The sequence below is a fragment of the Mastomys coucha genome, unplaced genomic scaffold (genome assembly GCF_008632895.1).
Source record: "Mastomys coucha isolate ucsf_1 unplaced genomic scaffold, UCSF_Mcou_1 pScaffold15, whole genome shotgun sequence".
Taxonomy (NCBI): Eukaryota; Metazoa; Chordata; class Mammalia; order Rodentia; family Muridae; genus Mastomys; species Mastomys coucha.
In genome coordinates, this window is record NW_022196897.1 from 36,592,764 (window position 1) to 36,601,838 (window position 9,075).

General features: G+C 43.9%; 1 pseudogene; it reads right to left on the reverse strand.

Annotated features, from left to right (window-relative positions):
- Positions 1-293: 293 nt before the first annotated feature.
- Positions 294-2,233, reverse strand: LOC116091639 (annotated as a pseudogene).
- Positions 2,234-9,075: the final 6,842 nt, after the last annotated feature.

Consider the following 9,075-nt stretch of genomic DNA (forward strand, 5'->3'; position numbering starts at 1 on the left):
AAAGAAAGAAAAAGAAAAAGAAAAAGAAAACTAGCCAGCACACAAATAGACACTGAAATTTCCTAGAAAGCTGTCTGGTAAATTTTCATGCTTCCATATGTACCAAGCTTTTCAGGTGATAGTCTGCTTGCTTTTCATTCACAAATATTGATACATATCTGTGAGATAAAGTGAAAAAGAGTTCTTCAAGGGGTCCTATGTAGTAGATGGGAAAGACATGCAAATAATAATTGCAATATACTTTTTTTTTCACAAATAGGACTTTTTATTCATCACTATTAAAAATCTTGTTTCTAACCTGATTCTTGGACTGGTAGTTCTTATCCATCAACTCATTCAACCTTAGCACCTATCTTGTCACCAGTTGTTTTGCCAGAACTGCCAACTTCTCCATGGAGCTCCATGAGCTTTCCCAATCCGAACCTGGGTTTCTTCAACATTTTTACTTTTCTAAAGATATGACGAAGAGGATAAATGGAATGGCAAGCCCTTTCTACATCTTTCCCAATGCTGTCTGGATGCAGTTTATTAAGTACTTCCTTAAGTCATTTGTCTGCACCTCTCTGGCCATGATTTCCATCATCATCTTCTGGATCTGATGGACCTACTGGTGCTGTGCATAGGATGTTTTTCATATCTGGTTGTTGCATTTTTTAGTGAACCCAGCACAAAAAAAAAGTCAGAGCAAATAGCCATGGGTCATCTTGACATCAACATAAGCTTCAATCCTGGTCTGCCACTTTTTGACCATGGAGCATATTTTGTCCCTGGTAAGATCCATGCCATGGAAGTTAGACAGTTTTTGCCCTAAACATCCTCAGTAATTAGATTGAATTTTCTAAATGCAACTTCATCATTCTGTAGATTTTCAAGGCTCACTTCAAACACATGGCCCTTGAGGCCATCAGATGCAATTTTGGTTCCTTGAGTCCTTGTGACTAGTGTTTTCCAATGTTTCTAATATTGAACATTGCTGGAGCTTTGACATCATCCCAGCCCTTCTTAGAAAACTGATCAACCACGCTCTTCTTAGCTCTTTTCTTGCTACCTTTCGTCAGGTGCTTGTTCTTGCTGACTGCTATGGTGCTGATCAGGCAATATACTTTTTTTTAAAGTTCTTTTGTGTTAACAAGGACTGTGACACTGAGAAGCTTGACTATTGAGGAATGGGGAAATGACTTAGAGTAGGAAACCACATACTTCTGTCAGGTACAAATGATATTCAAGAGAGAACAAAAGGTCAATGGTTATCCTTCTGGAAACCGAAGGAGCATCTATAAGTCATGAATGTAATGGGAGAATATGGAGAAATGGTTGCTCAGAGAGTCAACAGGAGCCAGACTTCAGTGGAAGTTTGTGGGATACAGAAAGCCATTGAAACAGGTTTTGTTGGTTCTCTTTTTCATGAATATTTTAATAAGTGTACAAAATATGTTCCTTGTGACATTTTCCATGTATGTGTATCACTGTACAGGACTCATATGCACCTCTCTTGTCTTTCATCCCACCTCTTTCTGGTCCCGTTATTCCCCTCATATAGTCCCCTTCTGTTTCCACTTGAAAGAGTTAAGCCAGGTAAATGGCAGCCATGGCACTCAGCTAGGCTGAAATGGTGGGCTTGGCAGCTATATGCACCTTTACAGGATACATACTGTAGCAATCAAGACAGATTCCAGATCAATAACTAGATTGCCAGAGTATGATGATTCTGAGTCCACTTGTCATCTTTGAGAAAGGTCACCCTGGCCAAAGGTGATAGTTTTTCCTACTCTCCTAGGAAAATATCCACAGGGAACTTTTCCTCCACTGAAAAGAACTCTAACTGCCTTCTGAGGGGCTCAAACAAGGTAGAATTGACCCTCAAAATTCAAGATTGGGGAGCAAAAAATACACAGGCAACAACATAACAGCTACATTTCAAACCCAGATTGCAAGACTACGTCACAGGCTGATGCTCAGGTATACTTGTTGCCATCATAATTATATCTGTGACTTTGGGTAAGGACACTACTCAGTGCCTGGCAATTCTAAGGAAATAACGGCATTCCTTTCCTATTGATTGTGTAAGAGTGTATTAAAGAGAGCTGCCCTCAGCGTGTCGTGTTTCCCCTCATGTACTGTTTTCTGTGCTAATCTTTATACTAATGGACCGGAGACACAAAGGCAATCTGAAGGATAGCTCTCTATAGCTGTCAATTCCCATACCTCCCCACTCCTGCTTCACATTGTCCATGTTGGTGAATTGAATACATGGAGTCACAAGGAGCAATCCACTGTACTTTTATCCCCCATCCCAAGAATGGGTTTTTCCGTTTCTTTTTGTACTTTAAACAAAAAGAAAGAAAGGAAGGAAGAAAGAGAGAGGGGGGGAGGGATGGAGGGAGGGAGAAAGAGAGGGGGGAGAGAGAGAAAGACAGGAAAGGAGGAAAGAAAGAAATTCTGTTTCAAACCTCTCTTACTCATGTATATTAACTAGTTGTGTTCCATTTCACTGGCCGATATTAGTAATTATTTTCATCTTAGCAATGCTTGTCAGCAATGAGGATATTTTATAATCACTTACTTTGTGAAAAGCTTCTGTGGACAGTGTTTAATGGATCTCAAGGGTTTTGTTTCTGCCATGAGATGGAACTGAATTCTCTTCAGGATTATGGGCTGGTTGTGGAACCTTGCTTCTAACCACAAGAGGTTGGCAGGAGCAGTGTCATTGGATCTGGGGCAGACAAGGCACACTCCTCCATCCTCTGCTTTCAAGGAGGAGAGGAGCTCGGCCCTGTGAAGGTTCCGTGCCCCAGTGTAGGGGAATGCCAGGGCCAGAAAGTGGGAGAGGATGGGGTGGCAGGCATGGGGAGGGGGGAGCCAACAGGGGTTTGTTCTTGTTGTTTTTGTTTGTTTGTTTGTTTGTTGGAGTGGAAACTGGGAAAGGAGAAATTTACATGTAAATAAAGAAAATATCTAAAAAAAAAAAAAAATCCCCCCCCCAAAAAGAACCCAGACACCATGCTAGAGGAAGCCCATGCCACAGAGAGACCAACGTCAAAGCCTTATGTCAATCAAGGTCTCAGTTAACAGCTTCTTTCAGACACACTACAGTAAGTCCATGTGACTCCTCAAGCATGGTCTGACTGTCATGAAACCCCAGTGACAACCACCTCAAGAGCTAGGCCAGGGCATAAAGGTCATCTGTTGTGACTTATATTCTTGATTCCGTTTCTGTCACCCAGGTAGAAAGTAGTAGATCAGAACCTGGAGAAACTGGAGTACAATCACCCATTCCCTAAGCCAAAACTCCAACAGTTCTTTAGTCTGTTTTACATGTACAAGGAAAAGTATCTGAAATGTGTTTCTCAAAGTTAGTAACTATATGCATAACATATCCAACCTTATATACAAAAAGTGTTTATATGGCTCAGAATATAGAAAAATATTTCACTCAGCAGCTGTTGGGTGAAGGCTTCTGTAGAGGAGTTTGTCTGGAGAAAGACTGACCAGGCTGTGAGGTGCTAAAGCTTGGGTTTAGAGTACCAGCCATCCTCTGCACTGCCCCTACCCACCCACTGCCAGAGGCCCATGCACTGCCCCCACCCACCCACTGCTAGAGGCCCATGCACTGCCCCTACCCACCCACTGCCAGAGGACTGTGCGTTAGCGTGTTTGCCTCCAGGGTGATGTTATTCAGACTTGGAGATAGGACCTAGCTCCAAAATTCTTAGATCCTTGGAGGTGTATCTTCCAGTGGGATTTGGGGGACCCTCTTTGTTTCTCTCACTCTCTGAGATGAATGACTTTGCTTTGCCACCCACTCCCCTGAGAAGTGCTGCCACACCACAGATCCACAAGCACCAGGGCAATTGACCACAGACTGAAACTTCCAAACAGTGAGCCAACATTTCACTGTATAAGGCCATTTGTTATAGCGGCAGAGGAGGAAAGAGGGCTTCCATAGTGAGCTTGCAGGGAAGGAGGGAGTTTCCTGGAACAAGAAGTTCCTGACTGTATGAGAGATGAAGCAGGAGGTCGATACATCCCTTTCCCTTCACACTCCCTTCCCTTCCCATCAGGGGATCCAGAGGAGACTTTACAAGAAGAGATTTGACTCTAAAAGACTTACTCCTGTGAAGAGATTTACAAGAAAGATCTCCTTGTGCTGTTCAATACAAACTCTCCCTAGATTTCTTCAAGTCTAAAGGTGAAATTGGGGTGGGAGGAGTGGGGATTACCATGGATTTGCTATAATTGATTTCTTGTTATAGCTGGTTTTGAGGCTGAGCTTTATACCAAGAATGGCTCAGAATCAGTTCTTAATGACAGGGAACTGACTTCTGAGTTCTTAACTCATGCACGGTAAAAAGCTGCTCATACTTCCAACAAAGCGATCAAAGCCTCTTCATCCTTCCCAGCAATTGGTATTAGGACAACTCTGCTCCAGAAAGAACCCGTCTCCATCAAACACATGTCCCCCAGTGCATAGACCTCCTATACCATATACCACAGGCACACACAGGTGAGCTTCACTAAACTAAACCCAGCCTTGGGAGCCTCTTTACCTTCTTTTGCCCACTCTGGAACAGGAATCTTAAATAGGAAAGTGAGTCTCATTCAATCCAGATACATATAAAAAAAAAATCTCTCAGCCAGGCATGGTGACGCACAACTATAATCCCAGAACTGGGAAGGCTAAGGCAGAAATGTGTACCAGCCTTGGCTACAGAGACTCTATCTGCTAAATGAAACTTCTCAAATTAGTCTATGACACGAAGACCAAACCCTTGAAATTAAGCCAGCACTAAGGTGAGAACCAGACTGATCATTCTCTGTGCTTGACAAAGAGCCTCATGTGATCTCTGGCTCTGCCCCCTGAGAGCAGAGGCAGTCATTTAACCTGTTTCATTGAAGTCACAGACCTGGGCCAATCTAAGCCAATGTAGGTCATCGTCCGGCCTTCCTGTTGTTGACCTGTGACACATGCTCCTACTTGCTACAGATTCCTAGTGATGAGTCTCAGCTTTCGGAGGGGAAAATAGGCACCAAATACCAAGTGTTGATTGTTTTCTATAACATGCTTTGATTTCCTCTATCAAACTCAGCAAATTCTGGCTTCGCATTGTGGCTTTGTAGCTTCCTGTCTCTCCAACCTTCACATTCTGAAGGTAGTTGTGTTTTCCCTTCAGAGATAAACATTCACAGTACCAAAGGGGACAGACTTCTGACCCCCTTCTCATACTGAATTCTAAGTAGGGACACAACTTCAATTGGATCCTTCACTGTTTGGAAATACATATACTATGATTCTGGATTTGTCCTTTCTGGTCACTTTAAAGGATGTCGTTTCTGTCTTGTAGAAGCTTACTGTCTAAGATACCCAAGAACCTGCTGAAGTCCAGAAGTTGGAAATCTGAGGCATGTAGCCGGGGGAACCTCAGGCTGGTTAGCAGTCAGCACAGGAAATAGCAAAACCATTACACAGGGTGTCTCACTGGGTCAAGGAGCTCAAGTAAGTAAAGGACTGAGGTCTCTATGGATAATTTCCAGAAGATAAATAGGAGTTCATGGAAATTCTTCCCTGAGAGTGGTTAAAGGGGCAGTCAGGTGCTAAGGGGCCTATAAGAGGAAGAGATAAAGAAAGCCATTTGAAAAGGTCATTTGTTCTAATGTGTTTCAGAAAGAAAGCTCCTCGTGGGAAAGGCAGAGGTGTGACGTGGTAGCAGTATTGGTGATGTCAGCGCAGGTGCAGTGCCTCTTTGTGCTCCTTGCCTGGCTTTCACCTTCCTTGTCCAACTACTGAGTACAGAAGAAAATGGCTCTTTCCCAGACCTGGATGACTAAACTAAGGTGGGGCATGGTTAGAGAAAGACCTAACCAGGTTTCCTTGACCAATCAGAAAGACCTAACTAGGTTTCTTTGATCAATCAGACAAAATGATGAGTAGGGAACATCTAAGTTCCTTCCTGTAGGAACTGTGAAGCAAATGCCACGAAAAAGATTCACTATGGGTCTTTGTATTAAAAAAATCAAGTTGGCGAGAATGAAGTGGCTATCACTGGGTAGTGTCCATCCCTAGACCACAAGGATCAAGGAAGCAGCTGGAAAAGAGAGAACATTTAAACAGCTGGAAGCTAAGCCTGGCAACTAGGTGCCTGTAATCTCCGTATTAGAAAGGCTGTGAGTTTTAGGAGGATGGCAAGTTCCAGGCAGGCCTGATACATCGACGAGGGAACCCTGTTGCAGAAGAGAAATAGATGCAATGACAGAAGCCAGAGACCCTGAATAAGAGGGGACAGTAGTCCTTGGTATCTTTCAAAGGCTGGACTCTACATTTTTAAAATGACCCCTTTATTTCTCATGATAATCCTATGAGAGGAGAACTACGTGCCCTCCTTAGATATTATATCAGTGAGGAAACCAAGACCAAGTTGGTTCAAAGCGAAAAATTGGCTCCTCAGGCTTCAGCCACTAGATAATTCTAACGAGAGAGAGGTGATCCCTGAAGCCACCTGACATGGGAACATAGAAAAAGCTGTGTGACAGGTGGAACTTCACCCAGAGAATCCCCTCCTGAGGATGTTAAGGGGAGACTGCAGAGTGTTTGTCCCCTCCCAAAATCCGTTTCCAGTAGGAAATAGGACATTTGAGAGGGTGATTAAGGTCCATCAAAATTATGAGCAGGGACCTAATATAATAGGACTGCTGTCCTTATAGAAAAAGGAGAGAAACTAGGATATACACACATCAGTGGTAAGACACTATAAGAGGAGACCATGTGCAAGCCAAGGAGAGCCCAATGATCCTTGCTCTTGTAGTCCAGCATCCAGAACTGAAAAAATATTTGTCTATTGCTTAAGTCACACAGTCTGGGACATCTTGCTAAGGCAGCCTATCTGACTAAGGAGACAAGCGCCTGGTAGGCTGAGTGAGGTTGGTACCAAAAGCAAAACGAACCCAGGTCCTCAAGATTTTATCCCTTCTCTCTCCTGGAGGGCTGTTCAGTGTCAGAGGGATGTCAATCAGAGGCAGGCTCTACCAAGGCCACATAAAACCCTGAATGCACAGATGTGAAACGGTGGAAGTCAGAATCTCCTTGTTTCACATCTGCATACAGCAGCTTCTGGTTCTGTGTTTCTAGCAGCCATGCTTGAAGCCGTGAAACAGCTCTGGCTGCTTAATCTTTCAGCTTGGCTTGTTGGCAGTTCCAATGTCACTTATTCAGCTCAAAAGAAAACTCTCTATATCTGTTTGCATTCCAGTTCAGAACTATCATTTAAAAGCATGATCCCATTTGACCAAAATGCAAATCAAAACAAGAAAGATGAGAGCTGACTTATCTCAAAAATGAGTCAGTTACCCTAGATTTATGTGGGGTTTTTTTGTTCTTTTTTATAAACCCCACTAAAGCTTTCTCCAAAACAAGTGTTAGAAGAAGTAGAAACAGGAAGTCCACAAAGACAGAACCCATCAAATCAGGGGAAGACAGAGGATGGAGCTTTTGCTGGTCTCTCTCCAGATCACTACCTGCACAATTCAGTGCAGGCAACAGACTCCCAGAAGCCTCTCTGCTTTGCAGAGGGGCAAGTCCTGCCATAAGGCAAGGTGGAAGCAGCAGGTAAGACTCTGCTCATGTCCTAAGACTTAACTCCTCCTTGGCCCCTCTGCCACATCTGCCCCTCTGCCAGCCTTGTCCATCTCAGGCAAAGGTCTTGCCCTCCTCACACATGATTAAACAAAATCTAAACTAAAAACCTTTCTGTTGTCCTTTTTCACCCTTCGGAAGTGTGACAGTGCTTATCCTCTCTGTCATGTATCTGTGTTCTCAGTGCTCTTTCTACATGCCTGGTGTGATTTCTTACTCATTTCTCGAGTGCATCGTGAACTCCACATCGCATTATTTATTGTTTGCTTAGTGAGCACAAGGCTCTTGTTTGTGTTCCTTTGTGGAGGGAGATTGACCGTCACAGACCTCTGGAGACTTGGATGGCATCCTTCTGTTAAAGCCAAGAGCCCCAAACTCCCCACCAACCTATCCGTGGGGTCCATTTGTTCTTGTTTCACATCCCATATGCTCCACCAGCAAATCAACTTTGACACTCACCATCTGCCCAAGAACCTGCTCTGAGCTGCCTCTGTTACCTCCAGGAGGAGCACGAGTTCTTCCTCCCCTCCCTGGTCACAGCTCCTTGACATCTCACCTGTCTTTTCCATTCCCAGTTCAAACCACCACCATCTCCAACCTGTGTTATTGCTGTAACTGTCTGGCTCAGCTTTGCTTCCCTCCAGATTTCTCTCTAAGAATCTCCATTACTACCAGAATAAACTTTCAAAGTCTTATCTGTGGCCCTGCTGGGTAAAATTCAGGAGATAAAATTCAGTTAAAGTAAAAAGCCTTAATTTGAACTTGACAGAATTAAGGTATGCCCAGAACACGCCCATGTTTAATATATCTCGGGTTGTGTCTGTGGGAGTATTTACAGAGAGAATTAAATGAGAAGGAAGACCCACCCTGAACATAGCAGTATACAATCTCCTAGGGGTCCAGACTACAGCATTACTCTCTCTCTCTTTCTCTCTCTTTCTCCCCCTCCCTCCGCCCCTCCCTTTCCCCCACCTCTCTGAATACAGAGTCACCACATGGAGCCAGCCAGAGACACCACAGAGTCAGCCATGGAGCTGTCCTCTGCCATGGGGCTGCTTCCTACCACCATGTCTCCCCTCAGACTATGAGTCCAATGAATTATTCCTTCCTTCAGTTTTTCATGTTAGGTATTTGATAATAGCAGTGAGAGGAGTAAACAGAACAAGCAGGCATACATTGAATTGTATTAGGCTGTGCTATAGCCCTATTACCTTACGTGACTATATTTGAAGATCTGTGGGAGGTCCTTGCAGGCTTTATAGCAGCCAGGGGGAGGTAAGAATGAAGCTCACTCCACTTTCCTCTACCATCCTGTTCCCCCTCAATGCCACACCCTGGTCTTCTTTCCTCCTAAGGTTCATATGGTCTGTGGGTTGTATCATGGGCATTGTGAGTTTTTTGGACTAATATCCACTTATCAGTGAGTACATATCATGTGTGTTCTTTTG